This window comes from Anser brachyrhynchus (assembly GCF_964034855.1).
Source record: "Anser brachyrhynchus genome assembly, chromosome: 3".
NCBI classification, from domain to species: Eukaryota; Metazoa; Chordata; class Aves; order Anseriformes; family Anatidae; genus Anser; species Anser brachyrhynchus.
Window position 1 is genome coordinate 117,022,624 of NC_137696.1, and position 24,264 is coordinate 117,046,887.

The window sequence follows — 24,264 nt, forward strand, 5'->3', positions numbered from 1 at the left end:
TCACAACATCCTGGCTATAATGCAGATTCCTGCCCCAGCTTCCTGAGGTTTGCGATATGTCTCCTTATTCCATTATCACTTTGTCATCTGCTCCCCGATGCCACTGTAATGAGGAGAAGGGGTCTAGGGTGAGGTTCTTGATAGTGTTGAAAAGTCTCCTTGTATTGCACTCACTCTCCATCTCACCCCATTCTCAGTTTGCACAATACCTGCTTACACATTCCTGCCTATCTCATCTCACCCACTGATGTATCTGACATACAACTGGTCCAGCCTCATTGTGGAGGAATGAGAATTTAAATATTTGGTGTTTATTTTGAACATATCGTATCATTACAAGATTGTTAACTGTTACCTTCTGTGTAGTTCCCTATCTGTGTTTAAGAGACCACTCTGACATGACAGTAGGAATTGGCTGAACTAGTTTCTGCAATATCTGTAAGGGAGGGATGTTAGGCATGGATTTCCTTTTGGGATCGTGAGCTCAGTTCTGTGGTGTTTTTGTGTGTGTGTGATTTCTGATGAATTCAATCTATGTCATTCTGTCCCTAAATAAAAGAAGTGGAAATAGGATTGACTGAACAGATGAATAGCAAAGCAGAAAGGAACTGCATAGTGTTTCCTTCTTTTAGTTCACGTGATTTTAAAAATATTCAAGATGTTCCTGTAGTGTGGCTTTCATTTATAACTTACATACCTTTATTAAGCAGCCATACATAATCATCATTTTTGTTCATTGTGTATATCATTGAAGACATCATATAAATATCATTTATATTACAGATATAAAATAACCATAAATATATAGGTTTTACTCTACATGCTAGTAATAAGATACTGTGTATAAATATGATGTAATACTTTTTATACTTATAATGAAGATCAAATAGCTTAGGAAGATTTTGCTGAAGTGCAGGAATAGGAACCCGAAAAACATTGCTAGAAATTTCTTTCCTCTTTAGTTTAGTGCAAATAACTTAACTGCTCTGCAGCAATTTTCTGATCTCTGAAATGGGGACAATAGCTGAGAGTTAGTCCTTGGCAAATGACTTAAACAAGTCTAGATTTCTATGACTGAAATATAGGATATCTGTATGGACTTTTTCTGCTGAATTTCTTCTTTCATTTTTCACATAATTTATTTCAATTTACCACGTAACTACTTGGTGTCAGCTTTCAAGGTTATATTGAATTATATTTATTTTTTTCTGATTGTATTTGAACTGGAATCCTTATCTCATCAACATAGGAAAAAATTACTCCTTCAGATTGTAATTTGACATATTTGTGAATTTGCATATGGCATTATGTTAGGACAATGTGTCCAATATCTTTATCTTTGGAGGTTTGAAGAGCAAGTTAGACTTGCAGGACAGTTTTCTGTATAGTTTTGCTGCAGCTATGGGAGCATAGCTAAAAAAAAAATTGAATAGTCTGCTTTCTCCCCATGTACTGCTACTATGAGGCCTGTTTCAGGCCTTATAAAGCGTAGTGATGAGTGGTTTCCAATGTGGTCTGAATGGGATAAGTCCATTTACAAAACTGCAATGAATTTACAGGGCCTACCCATAGCAGTAGAAGCTACCTTTAAACCCAAGCTACCTTTAAACCCAAATTGCTTTTTGGCCCAGTTCTATGGGGTCAGAGATTTTCCTTGCAGAGCAACTCAGTTTCTCTGTATTTATTAGAAAAGGCATAGTTAAGCAGGAAAGCCATGTTTTATGCCAAGGTGCATGTCTTAATTCCATAGTTCTCAGATATCACCCCTTACTTTATTGAGATATATTCTGCACAACAGAAGGCTTAGAACTGAGTCCTTTCTCAGGGTAGAAACCACCCATTATGAGAGATGCTGGGCAGCCTCCGCGCTCGGAGGCAGTGCTGGTGGCAGACAGCTGTGGTCCGTAATTCTGCAAAGGGTGCCTTAGTGTTAGCAAGGGCTCCAAGTCGCTTAATCATGCTTTGCTCCCCCATCGTTAGTGCGGGAATCACTGCCTCAGACTCTGCTGTCATGGTAACAGGGTGACAGCTGCCATTTTAGTTGTCATTTGAGATTTAGCCCAGGAACATTTTGGAACTTAAAACCAGAAGTCTCTGCATCTTGAGCTGAAAAGGTGTCAGTAGCCAAGAGAGAAATAGTTTTATATCCTTTCTGTAGACTGGGCAGCTGAGACAGTCTTCCCAAGAATGGTTGTAGCCCCAGTCTAAGAGGAACAGCTACATAGTGATGTCAGGCAATGTGGCAGTGCTCATCCCCATGCTTATAAGCACTGTATTAAGGGAATCAGGAAGGTGAAGGCACATTTGAGTTTAATAAACCTAGCGTGAACATATATTAGGAGTAGTTGCAACATATATCTAGCTGTCAATTCAGTTCTACTAATCAGCATACAAGCGCCTACAACTTTCAGCAATTAGAAAACTTGCAGAAAGTAATGCTACTAGTGGTGTCTGCAACCCAGCAGCAAATAAACAGTCATTAAAATTCTTCCACAGTAACAGAATCTGATAGTGACTCGGAAGCAGTAAGCGAGAATAGATAGACTAGCTCCAGCCCTAATGGAGAAGGATTTGTGCCAGCTGATAGTTTTCTATTTCTTTTGGTTAAATGAGTGTGAGTGTTGTGGGTTGCAGGCTGGGTAACTCATGCAAGCTGAATCACCTGTGTTCTGAAATTTACGCATAGTAGTCAGACAACAATTTCGCTACTTACTGATATAGTCACCCCCACATGTGTTTTTGTAATACTTGTTTACATTAATGGGAAATATACTGCTATGTGGACATGTGAGGTAGACGCAGGGTCATAAACTTGTCTCATCTTTCCATTTGTGTTAGGCAGAGATGAAAAACAGCCCTTATTGTTAGATTCCCACACAAATTAAGACCAAAATATGCTCCTTTTTCTTCCTTCACACATAATACTGACTGAATGCATGCCGTTGGTTATGATGAGTTATATAAATATTTCTACTGTATCTGGGAAAAAAATGGAATGGCTCATTTGTATCATATGATATTAATATCATATCATTCTGTACCAACTTTTTTTTTTTTTCAAAAGGAAGCTGATTTATACAAAACATAAGTTACATACTTTTTATTCAGCTCTTTTTAACCATTGCCACTGCAGATTTTTTGAAAGAGCTGTCTGGATCCCTCTCTGGACTGCTTTTGCTTGCTTTCCACTGGCCTTGGAAACCTTAGTTTGAAAAAACAAAAGAGGTTTGGAAGAAAATGAATGCATCAATATTTTTGAAAGGTACAGAGGACAACAGTAATAATTATGGGCCTATTTCCCCAACATTGATCTCAGGAACAATAGTGAAATGGTTGATGCAGCTCAATTAATAGAGTTAAAGGAGGTTACTTTAATTAATGCCAATGAACACTGGTTTATGTTAATAGGATTTGTTAATCTAGCTTGATACTTTTTATGAGGTTACAAGTTTGATTGAGACATCTTTCTATTTAGTATAGGTAGACATTTCCAAGGCATTTGATTTGTTACAGAATATATCTGTAGAGGTAGGAAGAATGGTGCAAAATCATTCAATGGATTAAAAGAAAAAAAAAAAAAGTAATTTCCAGGCTTTGAAATATTGTTGGAAATGGGAATTATTAGAAAGCAGCCATATTCTTTGAGAAGCCCCAGTAGGATCCATTATTCACTATAAATGTATTCATGTATTATGTTCTGGAAAATACAGAATTGTACTGGTGATTGAGAAAAAGATACATGAAGAGGTAAATAAGAAAATAGGCTACTACCTTGATTCTTGGGATTGTGGCACAGACAAGTTATTTTCCAGTATCATCAAATACGTAGTCACAGTGGCAGGAAAAAAAAAAAGAAAAAAAAAAGAAAAAAAAAGTCAGTTATACATACAGGATTGGAAATGTGTTCTTGGGAGCAGGAAGCATGAAAAGGACTTATAGGTCATGAGGGTTAATCTGATGAAAATGAGCTGCTAAAGATAACATTGTGGCAAAAAGGTTAATGAGACCACTACATGAATTCACAAGAGGATATGAGAAGTTATAGAGAGATTAAATTACTATATTGTTGGGTTCTGCAGTGACCCCTCTGTATTGGGATCATTTTTGATATCCAATGAAGAATGTTGTAAAATGGGAGAAGATTTAGAGAAGAGCCATGAGAATGATTAATGAACTGAAAAACATGTTATACTGAAGGACTAAATTAGTTCTGTGTATTTAGTTTATCAAAGAGAAGATTAGGGAATGTGTAGATAACATCCAGTCAATGTCTGCTTGGTTAGCAAAGCCATAGTAGCATGTTCTTCCATCTGAACAGCAAAATAAAACTTGAGCCTTTTTCTAGGACTTGAAGTTAGGCAAACTAAGACTGGAAATGTGAACACATCTTTGAAAAAAAGCCTTGTTTGTCTTTAATGCATTTTACCAAGGGTTTCTCCATAAGAGGGAAATTTAAAATCAGGATTGGATTTTGTTTTCTAAAATATATCTTCCTGTTGAGATATATCTTTTGATCTGAATCAAGGATTCACACAGGAATAAAGTCTGGCTTCTTCTGTGGGAAACTGTTCTAGGTGACCAGAAAAGTGTCTGTTGGCATCATCATTTACACATCTGAATCTGAAAATGAATGAGTGATTCCTTTTAAAGATGCTATAATTAATTAGTGCCAGTTGGGGAAGACTGTAATCAGGATTGTCAGGACAAATTATCAATCTTTTTAAGTCAAAAAAAAAAGAAAGAATAATTTCCTTCCATACTCGATCTTCAAGCTGCTGTCATATTTTTCTATTTCTGTGATCTCCGTTTGCAATTCCATACCATCCCTGCTGAATGCTAATGACTCTGCATCTTTGAAAACACTATTCATTGAGATAATGTATACTTGTTTCACAGTATCCAGCAAAATAAACAGAATGGGAATTCTTGCTTGCAAATAATACCTTATATACCCTGAGCATACCAAAACAGAATTGAATTTTGGTCTCATATCAAACTGTGGAGCATATACCAGTGAGAAGAATGCTGTGCTGGTGAGGTATATGCACAAGCTAGGGTTCAAACCATCTGATTTCAGCTGTCTAGTAGTTAGCATCTATATAGCCTAGTCAGCTGAGTTGTCACTGCAGTTAGGGATGAGAAATAAGCAGGTCCAGAGGTGGTTCATCCCAATGTCATGGTGGCTTGTACATCCTGGCAGACGTAACTGGGTAGCTTTTCCTTGGTAATGGGAAGAGAATGGATATAGTCATGGATAAAATACATCCACGAATGCCTCGTTTCATTATGTTGTTAAAGTGCTTACTGGTTTGAAAGAGTGCCTGTCTTTCTTCTGTTTTCTCTCTACATGGCATGAGGATGAGAAAACATTTCCAAAGGCCAGCACCTGTTTCTTCAACAGCTGATGAAGCAGCTTTCACAAAGGTGCAGGCATGGGAATGGACATCTTTGGTTCTGCCACAACCAATATTCCTCTTACCTCAGGAGGTTTTCGTGATGTTATTTTAAGAGAATATGAGAGAGCCTTCAACATCGCAGAGGCTTTTTTGTTTTTGCTTTTGTTTTCTTTTTTCTCCAAATGCTTCTAGTTTTTGACAAATGCTGTAAAGAATTTCCTTATGGGTAATCTATAAAAACAGAATTAGCCTTGGTTGTTTTTGTTTGTTTGTTTGTTTGTTTTGTCTGACTGTTCTTAAATGGAAAATTTGCTGATTGCTTCCATTAAGCAATAAACTTTTTTCCTTCATTTTTAAGATTGTAAACACAGTGCTTTAAAGAAAATTAAACTAAATAAAGAAAATTTTCAACTAATTTGGCAAAGGGGTTTTTGAGGGATTCCCATGTTTTGATGCTTTTATAAAGAAAAGCCTAAGCTGAAATTTCTTTGAACCTCACCTCTTGCTTTTGCATGCTTTTATATACTAACTAAATACAGGAGTTCTTTTTCTTGATGGTGACTCCCTCATACTGCAAGTTGGAGTACAGGTTTCCTAAGACAGTTGTAAATTTTACTGTGAGTCTTTTTTTCATTCAGAAGCTATCTGTCTAGTCTTTAAAGCATGGAAATTCTTTTTGTGCCTCACAGGGATATAAGTATTAGACCAAAGCTTTAGTCCATACTATAACTGGAAATGTTAATGCAAACATTTTGCTGAGTTCCTTTGTTTTCAAGTTTAGCTGTATTAACATCTCTTTTGTTTGCTTATCTATAACCATTTATTTCAATTTTTGTTGGTATGGATGCTTATTAAAAAGGCACATCATGGAGACAGTTATATAAGGAAATGTATTTGCAGAAATATCTCTATTTACTAATTGCTACTTTCCTAGGCATGCACACCTATTTCCACAATTTCTAAGAGGAAGAAGTACAAGGAGAGGAGAACAAGGAGAAGTAGAAGGAGGAAGATGATATGGAGAAACACATTATGAACATCAAAGCAGTGATTGTAACAAACTAAAAACAACATTGTACAGACATGAATATGCTTAGTGTAGCGTTTGTCTGGTGATAGTGGATGCATTTATAGGTGGGCACTTCCACTTCAGAAAAGTCTTGGAATGGCTAGTGTAATTATTTAGTCTTTTGTCTTATTTACCTCCCATAACTTTCTTTGACTTCATTCTTTTTCAGCTCTTCTCAATAATCAGAATCTGGATCAACCTTAAAAATGAAAAAAAAAAAAGTGACATAAAGTCAATGGAAAATATTAATTTACATACAACTTTATTAATCCCCACTAGAATCAAGGCAGGGGAAGTTTTTATTTTATGATATTGCTGAACCTATGAAAAAAACAACTGGAGAGAGTCCAAATTCTGAGATTATCAGAAAGACTTCATTAATTTCATTTTGAAGCAATGACTACTAGAATTTATTTTGGTAATTGTTCAGGATAGTAATTGCCTAGAGTACAGGGCTAACCTTTTTCTCTTTCAGGTTAATAGAAAGATTCCTAATAATTTAAGTAGGAAGTAGCTATGACTATGTATGAGTAACATGGTCTACATTAATTTTATCTTAATGCCTTTATGGAGGTCAAAAAATGGACAATGTATTTTGAAATGAAAACACTGACAGTACTCAGGAGTTGCTTTATAAGTTGTCATCTTCTGAAGTTAGTAACTGGCTATTTTATTTTAATGCTTCAAATTACATCACCATAGAAATTCCAACTGAATCTCTTGTTTTGTGTGGTCCTGGCATGGAGACCTACACAGACTTAGAGTTTTAACTTCTCATATTCAGTGCAAAGAGTGTGTATATAGTCACCCTCATTAATCTTTTATGCCTTTATTCTGAATAAGGTGTGTCATGGACATTCTTCAAGTTTTAGTGGTTTTGCTTTTGAAAATGTAGAACTGGATTCTGTCAGCATTTTTAGTACCTGAGAGATACTTGCCAGATACCCCAAATAATTTTGGTGAGATAAAAAAATGCCTTTTGTGACATATTTCCTGGAAAAAATCTTCATCTACAAGTGGTGAATACAACAAACTTTTAAATGAAGAGTTCACTGAACACATCTATAAGTATTTATTGTTTCTTCCATGGGTGATACGTTGCATAATGAAAGGTTAGATACTGAGTTATTCTGCAGAATGCTATTAATTTTCTGATTATGCACGTGAAAGTTTTTCATTCAAAATTGTTTATATTCCACTGTATTAAAAAATCCCACTGATATTGGTAGGTTATTATCAATCATGGCTGTGTTCTGTGAACATAAATGTGGGATTCATTTACATCTTTTTGTTACTTTGGTCCAAGAACATCATGAGTAGTACAGATGGCATTATTTGCTCCACAGCTCATCTCCTTGACATGTTCTGGATCTGTGCTGTATTACACTGATGGGTGTCTTTGTGGAAAGGTTATGATCTGCCAGCATATTTACAAATGCCCTCTCTGCCTTCATACATCCTGAAAATTGATTAGTATGGTAAACCACTGTGCCCACTTCAGTCCAACAGTCCTATTCAGAGAATATAAGGCAAGGTGATGCCCTTTGCCACTAATATGTTCCACAGATTTGTGAAACAAAGCCAGGCAGAGGATTTTTTGTTTGTTCATTTGCATAAGAAAAGGAACTTTGAAAGTTCAAAAGAGCAAAATATTTTTGTTGTTGTTACTTTGTTTTTTACACTGTATTCAATCTGATGAGCTGCACTTGTATCTTTGTTCTCCAGAACGTCTTCAAGAAAGCAATGTATAAATGGTAAGACAAGGAGGAAATAGAGATCAGGACAAGACAGGAAGCTTAAAAAAAAAAAAAAAAAAAAAGTGCTATGATACAAATCAGATTGCAATCAACTATGAAAAATTCCTTTTTCCTACTGAATTCACGTTTCTAAATCTCAATCTCCCATATTGTGCTGTCTGTCATCTTTCATAATAAGACAAGTATGTTAGAAAAAAGGTTGTTTCTGTGTTCAGTTTTTCAAGTTGCATGCTAAAACTGATGACCACTTGATTCTAAGTGAAAATAAAGCACCTTTCCATTATTTATCGGCAGTCCTGGCTATCAGGGGAGGTCCCAGTCGACTGGTGGCTAACCCACGTGATACCCATCTACAAGAAGGGTCGGAGGGTAGACCCGGGGAACTATAGGACTGTTAGCTTGATCTCAATGCCAGGGAAGCTCATGGAGCAGATTATCTTGAGTGTCGTCACGCGGCACTTGCAGGGCAACCAGGCGATCAGGCCCAGTCAGCATGGGTTTATGAAAGGCAGGTCCTGCCTGACGAACCTGATCTGCTTCTATGACCAAGTGACGCGCTTGGTGGATGAGGGGAAGGCTGTGGATGTGATCTACCTTGACTTCAGTAAGGCTTTTGACACCGTTTCCCACAACATTCTCCTCAAGAAACTGGCTGCTCGTGGCTTGGACTGGTGTACGCTTTGTTGGGTTAAAAACTGGCTGGATGGCCGGGCCCAGAGGGTCATGGTGAATGGAGCCAAATCCAGTTGGAGGCTGGTTACTAGTGGAGTCCCCCAGGGCTCAGTGCTGGGGCCGGTCCTCTTTAATATCTTTATCGATGACCTGGATGAGGGGATCGAGTGCATCCTCAGTAAGTTTGCAGATGACACCAAGTTAGGTGCGTGTGTCGATCTGCTTGAGGGTAGGAAGGCTCTGCAGGAGGATCTGGATAGGCTGGACCGATAGGCTGAGGTCAACTGTATGAAGTTCAACAAGGCCAAGTGCCGGGTCCTGCACCTGGGGTGCAACAACCCCAAGCAGCGCTACAGGCTGGGAGATGAGTCGTTGGAAAGCTGCCTGGCAGAGAAGGACCTGGGAGTACTGGTTGATAGGCAGCTGAATATGAGCCAGCAGTGTGCTCAGGTGGCCAAGAAGGCCAACAGCATCCTGGCTTGCATAAGCAGCAGTGTGGCCAGCAGGTCTAGGGAAGTGATTGTCCCCCTGTACTCGGCTCTGGTGAGGCCGCACCTCGAGTACTGTGTTCAGTTTTGGGCCCCTCGCTACAAGAAGGACATGGAGGTGCTCGAGAGAGTCCAGCGAAGGGCAATGAAGCTGGTGAGGGGTCTGGAGAACAAGTCTTACGAGGAGCGGCTGAGGGAGCTGGGGTTGTTTAGCCTGGAGAAGAGGAGGCTCAGGGGAGACCTTATCGCTCTCTATAAGTACCTTAAAGGAGGCTGTAGTGAGGTGGGGGTTGGTGTATTCTTCCACGTGCCTAGTGACAGGACGAGGGGGAATGGGCTAAAGTTGCACCAGGGGAGGTTTCGGTTGGATGTTAGGAAGAACTTCTTTACCAAAAGGGTTGTTAGGCATTGGAATGGGCTGCCCAGGGCGGTGGTTGAGTCACCATCCCTGCAGGTCTTTAAAAGACGTTTAGATGTAGCCCTTAGTGATATGGTTTAGTGGAGGACTGGTTAGTGTTAGGACAGAGGTTGGACTAGATGATCTTGGAGGTCTCTTCCAACCTAGACGATTCTGTGATTCTGTGATTTCAATGCAATGCAACGTGCCAGAAATCACACAGCTAATGGGAGTGTGACATTGCACTGGCCAGAAAAGGAACAGCTGCAGTTATTGCTTGAAATTGCACAAGAAGAATCTCTGTCATTCCTTTATAATGGAATCAAAGACATTAGATGTCCTTCATATGCAAGTAGAAAAACAACAACTGTACAGTTGTGTCTGATGGGCCTAGAACCCAAATTCCCCAGTTTCTTTATGAATCTGCTACGGAAAAATGTGGTTATGTTAATGCAATGCTTTTTTTTTTTTTTTAGGGAAGTAAAGAACCCTGGTTAGTTCTTTGAAAGAACATTTTGAGAAGATCCTAGCTTAGAAGAAAAGTTCAGACTGTCTGCCACCCTGGCAATCCATTCTACTATTTGGTCCTGCAAAGTCTTTCTTGTAAAACTTAAGAAAGAGGCACAAAATGGGAAGAACCATCCCCTTGTTAATTTGCTTATGAAAAAGCCTAGATAAGGAACATAAGCAAATTCTCTTACGAACCAGATAAAATTGTAGCACAAGTCTACTTCAAGTCTTGAACTAAAAGCCTGTCTGATTCAGTTTTGCAGAGAACTTCTTTGATTATTTCCTGCCCATCATTCTTCTCTCGGGTTACTGTGACATTTCACAAAACTTCTGCTTACTTCCCATGCGTATTTTCGAAATGAGACTGTAACCATAGTCCCTGGTTATTTAACAGTGTCTCTTGTACCCTCAGTGCAAGAAACCTTAATCTCCAGAACTTTATTGTATTTTGCATCCAGTTTTCTCAGTTTTGCTGGAAACATGTTCTTATAAATGAAACTTAATTTGATTTGATTTTCTCAGTTCACTAATGTAAAATAATAATAATAATAATAATAATAAAATCCCTTCGTTTCTTCCTTTCTTTCCTTCTTTCTCTCTTTCTGTTTTCCTCTGTCTCTCTTTCTCTCCACCCCAAAAAAATTTTTAGGAAGCACAGAAGGCCCAACACATGTCAGTGGTAACCATTTTGTTGTGGATACAAAACACAGGGTTTTTGAAGTGGCAATGGAAAGACCTTTGGATGAATGCTGTACATTCCTATTCCCTGTGGAGCCACTGGAAATGATGATCGTCTTTTTAGGACTAGACAGGCATGGAGGCGTGGGACACTAGGGATTAACTCAAAAGGTAGGGTCAGAGAAGAGATAACGTTTCTAAAACATACAGATTAAAGAGAAAAGAATAAGATTAAGGGGAGAGACACTCTTACAAATCAGTACAGTCAAGAGTGAGACTGCTGCATTCTCTTCACTGAAAAGCTAACACTCCCTTTATTCAGAAATGTTCAGGATAATAAACAGTGCCTTGAACTCCTCTAGCCTCCTTTCTTTTAACCTTATCCTTCTAGCACACCCCATGTTATGTCCACCAGGGAGATCTTTGACTCTTTCAAAAGCAAGTAGCTCAATTAGAAAAGCAGCAGCATTTGCTGCACAGCCCACTCGCTACCGCAGCCTCCTTTAATCCAATCTAAACTGAAAGCATTCATTTATATGTCTGCTCTGTCACAATGGAACATATTGATTATCAATACAGGGACCACATTTTCAAAACAAGTCAACTGTAGGGTTCGCTGTGTACAGTCGTGGCACTATTGTGAAAAGATCCCTGCTCTGTGACATTTATGGACACGTTCTCAATAGATGTTTCCCAGGCTTCGTTACCTTTACTGCAGTCCTTCAATTTATCTGGCCCAAAGGATAGCGGTGCTGAGCTCTTCTTAATACCTAGGGACTGTCTTTTGTTCTGTCATTTCATTAGCATAGTCGGGCTATAATCCTCAAGAAAGCTGCTAATAATGCCATGGTAACGGAAATACAAATAAACAGACAGAACAATAAATATTGCTAATTCTTAATTAATCACAAAATGGATGTTCAGACATTGCTCAATTTTACATTCTATTCTGAAGATCCATTTCTAACTTGAAGTGTCAAAAACAGGGCAGTTGGCAGGTTTGTAATTTTAAATTGCAAAATTTGTTATCTATGTAAAGTGTCCCTGCCATAATGATTAATTACTCCACTGAGCAACTGTACAGTCGTATTGCTCTAACCCACAATGGCTTTCTCCTGCCTGTAGCCAAGAGGAGGTCTTGTCACTGTGGAAGATCCAAAGAATCAAAATCTACCAATTATTGCTTCAACTGCTTTTGTGCAAGGTGTGTAATTTCCTTTGCATTTTCTCAATGCTCTACTCAGAGCTGTAAAAATAAAAATAACAACTTCTACTTCTTGCCAGCTTATGCCACTAAATAACATGGTTGAAAAAACTTTTTAAAAGTTCCTTAAGGAAAACTTGAATCAAGGACAGGAATGTTGTATTGATGAGCTTCAGGGACACGGTCATTTCCTTTATCACAGATTCTTCAACTGATTATTGTTCCCAAGACTGTTCTATATTCTGTACTTACAAGTCTTCTTAATCACAACCACTGTTTTAACACAACAAGCATAACTTGCTCCATTGTCCCTTTGAGGGTAAAGCTACAGCATAAGCTGAGAATTGCTCGGATTTTGAAAATTTAAAAACAACAAAAAAAATTGAACCTGATTGCCTTTTTGGAAAACTTTTCCAGCTATAGTCCTGGACAAAAAATTTTAGTAGAGAAGAAAACCAAAAGTAAAAGAAAACAACAACAACAAAAAAGGATTTAAAGGATTTTCCAAAATGTGAATACAATATTACTAGTTCTTTTTTACTTTTCATCTACCCTATTTGATGGCTCCTGAAACATCTCTGGATATTGTAGGATTAAGCAGTTATTAATAGGGACACAGTAATTCTAGGCAAGCTAGAAGGCTTAATATCTGAGGTAGTTTGAAAGACAGTAATGTGATTTTTTATCTTGATTTTTTTTCATTGTTGTCCTCCTTTTGAGGTAGCGATGCAATGAAGTAGAAGTAGCTATGTGATACAATGTGAATGTGTTTGCACAGTGTTCTGCTGCTTGTTTTCAGTTTGGTTTAAGGTTTTGGTCCCATGGTTTCTCTTTTTACTGGATGAACATGTCTTCTTTTATTTCTATGTAATTTTCTCTGTTTCAACCAATAACAGCAGACATTCTCATGGGTATGTTTACATATTTTAAAATTTATCCCTAGTTTAATAATTTCTCAGAGTTTCTGGTATCTAGAGGGATTCAGATTGTAATTCAGGCACCTAATCCCAGTTTTCTACAAATGCACTAGATGTCTAAATTAATGTTAATGGCCACCCATGCTGTGTTCACAGATCACTTCACAGTGTCAGTCTCATTGATCACCAATCCATTCAACATGACTGTGCTCTGATACGTAGTAAAGAAATGGATGAGGAATTACTTGGGGTTCTTTAAAAAGGAGATAATTTAGAGAGATCCCAACACAAGATGGATTATTCTTATGTAACTTTAATCATCTGCAAGTTTGGCACCTATTATAAGTCATTGGCTAGACTCCTGGAATTGACAGGGAATGATAAATACCTCTAGGGTGCCACTCATCCTATCCAAACACAGATGTCTAAGAAAGCTGGAATTAGTAAGATGGGTCCCATGCATGACTACAGAATCTTAGAGTATCCTTACTTTATCTTATTTAGCAGCCCTGAAAAGCTCTATTCAAAGAGCCAAAAGATTTTCACGTTAATTTAGAATTAAAATTCTAATTAGAAAATTTAGTATTAAAAAAGATTGTTTTTCCATTCTCCAAAAGTCAAACATTTGTGGTTTATTACAAGATTTGTGGGCTGCTTAGAAAAAAAAAAAGAAAAAAAAAAGATTGACATTATACACACACACACCTTAGTTTAAGGTTTCTCATTCCTTAATTATAAAATGGGCACTCCAAAAGGTAGCCTACTAGCACCAAACCAGAATGAAAAATTATTTAAGAAAAGAACTATAGCTGATAAGTGAAAATAGTTTTTCGAAGTTGTGTTGGATACCTGAAGAAACAGAATTTTGCACTGACAAAAGGTATTTTCTTCAGTTAAAAAGCAATCCTGGCTAAGAGGGGGGTGAAGTTGGTGATTAAAAAATAATGGAAAAAATGGTGCCTGATAGCAATGAATAAAATCAGTATTAGATAATGCAGAGAACTGATAAAGAAAACTAAAGGGATCAGTTGAAAATCTATGGTTAATAGGGGAAAGATAACAAAAAATTCTTTAAGCAGGAGTAAAATGCTCAGAGTATTATAAAACTATGGATAGTAAAATTGTGCACCCTGGTAGAAAAAATGTAGGATTAAATAATATGTCTGTTTTCTAAAAGAAGACTTAAATATTTTATTTTCTCTCACTTCTGAGGAAGAGTGCTAAACAGCAACACCAAATATTTTTGAATTTACAGATAATTCTCAGTCAAGAATATTACTTGTCTGTGGAGCTGTCTGTACTAATCCTCTTTTTTTTTTTTAGTAAAGCTAAATATTCTAAGACAGTTCCAGAAGTGTGAAGAAATAGTCATTGCCCAACATAACAGTAAGATCACTGACCTTGAAAACAATTTGCTAGTTAGCCCAAACATTACGTAGAAAAAAAACTTGGATGAATTGCACTAAGATTTTAAGTATGATCGATGCCAGTCAATGTGACATTATGGAAAGTAAGTTGTTTTCTGTGTGTGTGTGTGTGTGTTTTGTTGTTGTGGCTTTTTTTTTGTTGTTGTTTGTTTGTTTGTTTGTTTTCCAAATGATCCTGTGTCTTGGTGAGATCACAAAATAATTTCATAGACTGATTGTCCTGATGGAACATATCTAGACATTTTACAGTTTCACTGACAGTGTGTGTGGCTGGCAAATGTGACCCAGCATCCATGGTCGCTTGGTGCCTGTCTGGAGCAGCCAGCAGCCGGGTGGGATACGCGCGGTGTCTCGAATCGCATAGAACATCTATGTTTAGACAGCCAGATTGTCCCCTGGTGCCCGCACTGAGTGGGATTCATGTGCCTCACTAAAGATATCCAAAAATTAAGATGCCTGTGTTAGAGCTTCATTCTTTTTAAAGTCAGCAGAGAAAATAGGCACCTTCCAGTGTGCTTCATCTGACTTAGCTGAAATGCCTGTCTTAGGGTGAGGTGAAACATCACCATAAGGTGCTGAATTTCCCTCCATCAACTGTGGGGAAACTTAGTGAAACTGAAATTAGATGAAAGCAACCCAATGCCTTACAAAAAGAGTATTGACAATTTGAAAAGAGTTTGGAAAAGATCTATAGAAGCATTTCAGGGTTTGGAAAAGGTGCTTTCTGGTGTGGAACTAAAGAAGCACAATCAATTTGTATGTCCAGAAAGGTTAAGAGGTTGTAACCTGTCATTACAAGTGGGAAAATAAATAAATAAATAAATAAATAAGTATTTGATAGTTGGAGGCTCTTTAATCTACCAGAAAAAAAGAGAAAAAAAAAAAAAGAGACAACATCCAACAGCTGAAAGCTTAAACTAACATGACGTCAGTGCAGAAATTAAAGTGCACTGTATTTACAATGGAGGTAGCTGTGTGACTGTTACAGCTGGTGACTGTAAAAGCTTATCTAAGGATATAGAGTCTTCTCATTGCCATAAGTGCATATCTAGATGATACACTACTATGGAAAGTGAAGAGATGAGCTTGGTTAAATTCCTGGTGAGTTTCCGTGGGTTGGGATGCACCAAGCAACAGCCTGAATACTTACAATTATTCATTCTAGCTTTAAAAACTATGAATTTCAAAATCTTTTTTCTAAGGTAGAAGAGAAGCATTGTATATTTGTCAGTGTTGCTGCAAGTTCCAAAGAGGCTTGGGAGAAATTATTAACTAAGGCAAAAAGGAAGGTGAAAAATGGGGAAGATGATAAAGAGGGAAAGAGAAGAATAATTATATAGAATTTCCTCTCCCACTGTCATCTGTTTGGTTAAAATCATTTTAATTTGATTTTGGATCAAAAAGTTATATTATGCTTTATTTCCAGTTTAGTTTCTTCGAGTTTCGGAAATATATATACATATATATATATATATAATTTGCCTGACACTTCCTCTTAATTTTACTCCCTTCCCTCTTTTTCTTTTGCAAAATAGATTTGGAAAGAGAAGACTAGAAAGGGAAGGAGAGAAAGGGCATATTAAGTTTTTTAACCAACAAATTTCCTTGGCTAGAAAAGCACATTTGCCATTTACTTCTTGACATTGCACACAGAAAAGAAATAAAACTATACAATGATATTCTTTTGAAAACTTAATGAACTTTGAAGAACGTATAGATGAACCTAAATAAACAGAAACTCATGTCCTAGTATATAATGATTACGTGATTTTCATGATACTTGTGTACTTTTTTTTTCCAGCACTTAGAAAAAAAAATCACCACAGGCTTATATCCACAAAAACTGAAGTTTTTGTTGTTTTTTTTTTTACATCTTTATACAGCAGCTGCTGCTGAAGTGCTTTTGTAAGTGCGACCATTTTATAACACAGCATCACATAGGAGCCTCTCTGCTGTTTGTCTAGCTGGGAATGCAGGCGGCCTTAACCCACTTGGTATTATGCCTAGAACTTTTATATATACTTTTTGCTTGCTGTTTACAGCCATTTTTATTAGTGTGCCTCTTTTTTTCAGTACACAGGTTTGTGGAGCAAGCAGCTGTTCATTTGTTTTGTCAGTAATGGAAAGAAGACTTGAACAGCTGATGACAGGTAATTTGGGCTGATGTTCAAGTTCTTATAATAGAACTGTGTAGAAAGCTATCACTTTATCTTACACTGTCTGTATACGTGTGACAAGACTTTCAGAACAGAAGAAGAAATTTGCACTTTACAGGGTAAATAATAAAACATGAGAAAATAGACAGTGGTGTTAAGAGTGACGTATAGGAAAACTACACGCAGGAAGCCATTTCTGGTGCACAACAAGGCATTTTGCTGCTTCTGCGCTGCTGGAATTTTTGATAATGATTCATGACTGTCACGCATTAGCACCTCTTCTATCAGTTTTTAATATTTGTACAAGACTGGAGCATGCTCAGAACATTTGTATTTCCTTACTGGAAAATGAGTAACGTCACCTAACGTGAGTTTCAGGAATTTCTGGGCAAATTTAACACACTTGTATTTTGTCCGGTTGGAGCCTCATTTCCACTTGTCATTCACTCTCTGGGGATTTCACCTTTCATGTGTTTTCTGGCAGTTCTTTGACAGCTCCTGAGTGTTTGCCATAAGCCAGCCTCATACATTCATGGCAACCCTCTGTTCCAGATCTACTTCCATGCAGGAATTCATATTTCCATTATACCTCAAAGGACACTGTTCCTTTATGGCTTCCTGGAAATGGCAGTTGTAGTAATTACAGCGGTCCTCTACTCCTTCCTTGTTTGACCTTGAAAGTAGCTTTTGTGTGTGCATCCTTGTCCTCTACTGCTTTTCTCTGCCACTGGCAACCCTCTTACTGCCTGTCCTACCCAGAGTTCGGGGAGTTCCCTGGTACCTGTGTTACAGCAGTATTTGGCTCCCTGCTGCCACTTTTTAATTCGTTCTGTCAGCTTTCCTACCACTGCTGGCTTCAGAAGTTTATTTGCTGTAGGCAACAGAGAGTCCACATATGGAGTGCCTGGAGATGCTGTCCTGGCTGCTGCCCATGCCTTCTGTTATTGTATGTCTCCAGTTGTTCAGTCGCTTCTTAGCTTGCTCGTGAAGCTGTGAAAAAGCTCTTTTTTCATAGATATCCCCATACATTTGCAATGCAGATGGAGTGTCGGTCATCACTTGTGATGAGTAACTCAGTGGTTTTGCTTAGCATCACAAAAAATTAAAACAGAAAATATGCTATGAAGAGTTCAGGTGATAGTCCAATCATCAGAAACCATATGCTTCACAAGAATGGGAAAAGCTATTTGGTTCAGCCAAAAGCAGAGACCATGTAGCATATTCCTTATCATTATTTAATAGGATGTAATTATGAAGTATTTGCATACACAGAAATATACTAGGTAGCTAGTCATGGCTCTTGAAAACTTGCCACTTGCTTAGTAGAACAGACCCCTGTTTTATATGGATCCTCATGAATTACTTATTGGTTCTGTTCTTTGTGGCTTCTCCCTCCCAACTTAAGTGTTTTGGGCCTCATTGTGCTACATGGTGTGACTGAAAGGTCATTTTTCAACCTGTTGCATCCTCTGGATGTGACTGCACTCTTGCTGGTACTGTGTCTCCATGTAGCAGTTGGATTAAGAATGGATCATACAGCTTAATGATCTGGCATAGGGATGTGACTCTTGGAATACAAAATAGAGGAGAAAAACTGAATGTAAGTTACTGAAAAACTGAGATGATACAATAAAAAGATACATATAAAGGTAAGCATTATGGTAGGGCAATGCATAAATGGCAAATAGACAAGTCAATAATTAATGACTGTAAAAAGCAATCACCTTAGAAATACAAGGCTCATTTTTTCATTCTTTGAAGCTTGCCTTGTTGGCCACTGTAAATCAACAAAAAAGTTCTCGGATATTTTGTCCTTGGTATTCTTCAGCGTGCCAGTTCCTACCACAGCATGAAGAATTTGTCACTATTCAGACAAACAATCCAAACAGTACAAATACTGAAGTTCTTACTTCTAAGTATAAAAGAACAATAAAACTATCAAGGAATATTTATTTCTGATGTACTGTTGAACTTTTGTATAATCTTCAGCAAATTGCCATTTTAATTGTAAACCCACATATGGGAACCTCCAAAATTAAACAGGTCTGTCTTTCAGTCCCAGTAAATTGGACTATGCAATTAATAACCCATTCAGTGTATTATTTTTGAAGAATGGAGAGTCAGCTATATATTTCTTGTGAGCTGTATTGGGATTTAGCCACCTACCTTCCATTCGCAGTAATGGGACTCATGCAGATAAATTGCCCTCAACAACATAGGATTTCACCCTTTGGTCTCAAGCTAGGCATTCAATTACAACCTAAACAACCAACCAACCCCCGGTTATGAAAGACATAAGGCATATGGACATTCAGCATGAAGAACGAAATATCAAAATGAGGTTATTTGTCAGGAAATAGAAAAAAAAAAAACCACATTATTTTATAAACAGCAGACAGTACAGATGGAACTAGAAGTCATGCAGCTAAGAAAAGGATCAAAGAAGAACAACTCTTTCCTTGATGCAGGGAAGAGAAAGCAACAACAAAGTGTGCAGTACAGTGTGTACTCTTGACATAGCAGGGTCAACCAGGAGCTTAGAGAGACTTTTGAGCAGGGTAAAAGGAACTAGAGTGAGGAAGAGGAAAATGCATGAGTATCTTGAAAAGATAGAAGGAAATTGTCTGTTTGTTAAGTTCCTTCTCTGTAAAGTTGCCATCTCTTGAGCTTTCTTTACTGTGTATTATGAAATATATTGAATTATTTTAATATTAAGGTGCCAATACCATTGAGTCCAGTGATGTTTATTTTCTCAAGAAGAAAAAAAAAGGAGGGGGGAAATATAATGTCAAAATTTTGAGAAACATAAACATAAAACTAAAGAACTAAAGTTGTTCTACATGTTTAGGAGGGTGGAATGGAGATGCAGAGAAAGACAGAGAGGGCAAGGTAGAAATATAACGCCATTTAAATTTAAATTATTTTAACCCAATCTTATGATTTTTATAACCTGTCATTTTCAGTGCTGGTTTTGTGTTTTAGTTACAGAGTCTTATTTTAATCGGTCTTTTGCTTTTATTTAAAATATACATAAATATTGTAATGACTTCAGATATTGTATTAGGGAACTGAGCAGGCTGGCAAACCCACATTTTTCAAATGCTCATCACCTGTCCAGGATACATAACCCAGGACTCAGATCTGGATGTGCTAATCCAAATGTTGCAATGTACTGATGTATGCCTCACGTGGTGTGAGTCAGCCCTCTTTAATGTCCCACGGAAAAATCCATTAAACATGCTTTCCTTCTGCATCTGGAGATCATTTTATGTGAGAATGGCTGAGAAGCCAGGATCTACTGGATTCTTAAATACATTTTACCGGAAAATGGCAAGATCATAAAACCATAGAATCCTCTAAGTTTGAAAAGACCTTTAAGATCATCAAGTCCAACCTTCAACCTGACTTACGAAGTCCCATCACTAAATCACTTCCCTTAGTATCATATCCGCACATCTCTTAAATACCTCCAGGGACAGGGACTTTATCACCTCCCTTGGCAGCCCATTCCAAAGCTTGACCACCCTTTCTGTGAATAAATTCTTCTTAATGTCCAATCTAAACCTCTCCTTGCACAACTTGAGGCTGTTTCCTCATGTCCTATCACTTGTCCTATCACCTGAGAAAAGAGACCAACACCCTCCTTGCTGCAACCTCCTTCCAGCTAGCTGTACCGAGCAATGAGGTCTCCCATCAGCCTTCTTTTCTCCAGACTAAACAACCCTTATTACCTCAGCCACTGCTCATGTGTCTTGTTTTCTGACCCTTCACCAGCTTCATTGCCATTCTTTGGACACACTCCACCACCTTGATGTTCTTCTTGTAGTGAGGGGCCCAAAACTGGCCACAGTACTCGAGGTGCAGCCTTACCAGAGCAGAGTACAGGGGGATGATCACTTCCCTGGTCCTGCTGACCATGCTATTTCTGATGCAGGCCAGGTTGCCCTTGGCCTTCTTGGCCACCTGAGTACACTGCTGGCCATATTCAGCCGGCTATTGACCAACAATCCCAGGGCCCTTTCCACTGGGCAGCTTTCCAGCCACTCTTCCCTCAGCCTGTAGCATTGCATGGGGTTGTTGTGCCCCAAGTGCAGGACCTGGCAAATGATGAATGTGTCTAGAAGAATAAAGAAGAAGAAAAGAAGGCAAGAAAAATGAATATTAAATTGAGAAATATATTTCATCATTCCATTTCGTGTTCCATTAATGGACTCACGAGAAGAACCATCTTACATTTCATAGCAGTTCTTTTTGGTTTTTCTGGAGTTTTACTTGTATTTTTACTATCTGTGGGCTTGAAGCACAAATTATATATTCATTGGTAGCAATGCATTTTACAGCACAAAGCTTGCTTCCTTCTGCCAATGCTCCTTTCAGATGACTCATGGATTCTTCAGGTAAAATAATAATTATCTCCCAAGAATTAAAAAAAATAAGCTGTACTGACTGTCACTGCTTCATTGAAATGTTGGATAACAGGATAAGAACAAATGAACATTTTTAGTTTCTTTCTGGCTTGCTAATTTGTAGCTAAGATTACATTTCTGTCATTTTCATCTCCTATGGCTCAAGAATTCTGACATTTGTGCCTGCCTCCTGTGTTACCCCCCAGACTCAACCATGCAGTTCGTATGCCAAAGCGAATATAATAAGAATAAAAATTAACAACTACAAAGCTCTTCAAGAACATTTGGTCTTTGGAAGAAAAGTACTTGTCACATAGTCCTGTTGTTGCTGAAAAAAACAGGAAGGATTTCCATTGCCATCATTAGCAGTTGGATTAGATTCAAGTGTGGGTTTAGCAAAATGGCAAAGGAAAAGTGCTCTAGTGATGCCTCCCTAATTCACATTAGGCAGGAGCCCCTTCTCCCCAAGCATGGTGCAATATCACAGCTATGCAACCTTCCTCTCTCAGAAAGACAATTTCACAATAGGGCGGTTTCCAAGGATCTGTATGTGTATCTGCATCGTTATCTGTGGGAGAGCTTCAAAAATCCAAAAAAAAAAACCCCACAAGTTTCTACCCAGTCTGTTTCAGATACTTCACAGTTTTGTGGGTGTTTGTACCAAGGTGGTGTGACTCGTTGTTAGCAATGAAGTAACTACGTGCTAAGATTTATAACCAGACTGGAATCCAAATTACACACTGATGTTGTGGAATTCAGCTCTAGTGCTGTGGCCTAGGCTGGTATCATATGGCAATTTGCTATTATGGAAATTACATCAGACTGGTGATAATGTTAAAAGTCTGTTCATATGTTCAACTTATGTGGTAATTTCTTTGTTCCCAGAACCAAGAAAGTGCAGAGGAAGAAGAGTAAGCTGAGTCTGCTTAACACCTTTCACTAACACTGAACATCATGCTGTGTGGGTGACAGTCAGTGTAAAAGAAGAGCTTGAAAGCAGGTTTTAATAAATTCAGTTATCACTTTCCTAACTTTGTTTTATGACTTTTCGCCCAGCTGCAATAGGTAAAAGAACATCATCTGGAAATGCTGTAGTATAAAATTTTTCACTGATGCTTTAGCGACGCAAGAGGGACGATACCCAAAGCTGTGTGTAGGGAGCTGTGAAATGTGGCACTCAAATCTCTCAAAGAAACAGTTTCCTTCACTGAATGTGGATGCTGAAAATCAATTATATGTAGATTGGCTATGAGAGAGACAAGCTGTTCTGTTGATTTAGGCATGACCTGTGTGGTGACGCTTCATCTCCCACTGAACTAAATATTCTTTCAAATGACATATTAATGGGAGGGCATCCAAAATACTTGCTAGGCAAATGAATGTGTAATAGCCAGATGGTTTATTTGGATTTTCAGTAATCCTCAGAGGATCAGAAAAGGGAGTTATTTAGGATTCAGTAAGTTATGGCATGCATTTACCTGTGTTAAAGCATCTTGAAATACAGTATGTTATAATTGCATATCTGTTCTTTTCTTATTCTGCCACATTTGTAAAGCACTGTGGAAAATGACAGCCACCTTTTCATGGGGTAGTAGGAGTACATGGGGGTTGTTTAAGAAATATGCTTGTAAAAGGCGTGGTGAAGCAAATTACCCAGTAATCCTTTTGTCACCTTTATGGCTGCTCCCATCACCCTTCTGCTATTCTTAGGACTATTCAAATCTTTTATTCCACATCAGATTCCTTCTATTCAAAATTTAGCATAAAGACCATAGTGCATCTCAGAAGGTGGAATAAAACTTACCCATGGGAGCCTACCTACATAAGTCTATTTAATAGATAAAATATATTTTGGAATGCCTTCTCTTTACTTGAACATATTGCACTAAGACAGAAACTTCTAATAGAATACCATACAGGCTTGCTGTTCATGCTTTTATCTGTGTAAATGTCTGGTCAAAAGTCCTCAGCATATGCACACTCTCTTCAGCTGGGAGAGTGAGCCACAGGTGTTACATTTGTATAAAGTCTGGCTTTTATCTGTATAGTTCTCTAATATACACATACATATAATTTTTCCTCCATGAGCTGGAATGGGTCCCTTTGATGCTACTGTATATTCTGTATAGAGGGAAAAAGGAAATTGAGTTTCACTCAGTGGTGGGGTATGCCTGGAACACATTTCATCTGGGGAAAATTGGGCTGTTTCTGAAGCATTTCAGAAATTCATGTCTTTTGTAGACCAATAGTACTATTCTTGTGTCTTCCACTGGCAGCAATAGTGGACCAAAATGATTCCTGTCTATGGTACAGTTAGGGAATCAGCAAAACACTTACAAAACAAGTGTGTCACTTGAACAAAATGTAAGTGTAAATTCTGTAGAATAATTCAGGAAAGCCTCTCCAAGGCCGCTTGTCATCTAATTTGTCCCAGTTGTTACAAACTGGGGGAAACCCTGCCGTACAGAACCAAAGCTCTACCACTGGGAGTGCACAGCAGGATCACATATATACTCTGCTTGCTGCTTGGGAAATCAGTCTCCTGAGTGATACAGAAAATAGCCATTCATGCAGCTAGGGTCTCTTTAGAGCCTCGTTTGTTAAGCGATATCTGATTTTACTGAGTTCTACTAAAACTGTTTTGCAGTGATTTAAGGACATGACAGTAAGACTACAGTGAATTCATTAATTTTTCACAATGACAGACAACTGGATAGTCTAAGGAGAAGACATCATAAGATTTTCCTCCTGCTAACTTGTGTAAGTCTTGGCTTCTACCCTTTCGGCTTCATGCACATGACTAGATCTTAGAGGCAGACTCTTTGCCAGATATCCAGATATTCTTGGAACATGGGAACTATCTGCTTGCTCTTCCAAAGGCTGGGGATAACCCAGTTTCCTTAGCCCTTGTAATGGAAGGCCAAATCCTTTCATGACTGAGAAGGCAGAGGAAGAGCTACGGGCCTGTGCTCAGAAGTGTGCTCAGGTTCTGCATCCAAGTCTCACAGAGATGCCAAGTGGCAGACCTGAGATATCTTCCTTGCTGGCAGAGCCGGTGGGTTGGCTCTGGCATCCCAGTGCTTGATAACTCTCCCAGGTGTGAGCCACATCTGAGGGGGCTAACTGCTCCGTGGTGTCTACAGAGACATCTGGATGTTTCAGATGATCCCAGGACATCCTTACCCAC

General features: G+C 38.2%; 1 protein-coding gene across 12 annotated transcripts in view; it reads left to right on the forward strand.

The window, feature by feature from the left end:
* Positions 1-24,264, forward strand: part of TDRD15 (tudor domain containing 15) — a 125,566-nt gene that overhangs the window by 68,044 nt on the left and 33,258 nt on the right. For 6 of the 12 annotated variants that reach the window (XR_013948615.1, XR_013948616.1, XR_013948617.1 and 3 more), the window contains exons 9-16: positions 6,331-6,530; positions 8,191-8,404; positions 10,939-11,138; positions 12,093-12,171; positions 14,412-14,598; positions 16,589-16,665; positions 21,963-22,142; positions 23,725-23,837. The gene's annotated coding sequence lies outside the window, so the exon portion shown is untranslated. The other 6 variants (XR_013948619.1, XR_013948620.1, XR_013948621.1 and 3 more) reach the window with 3 other exon arrangements.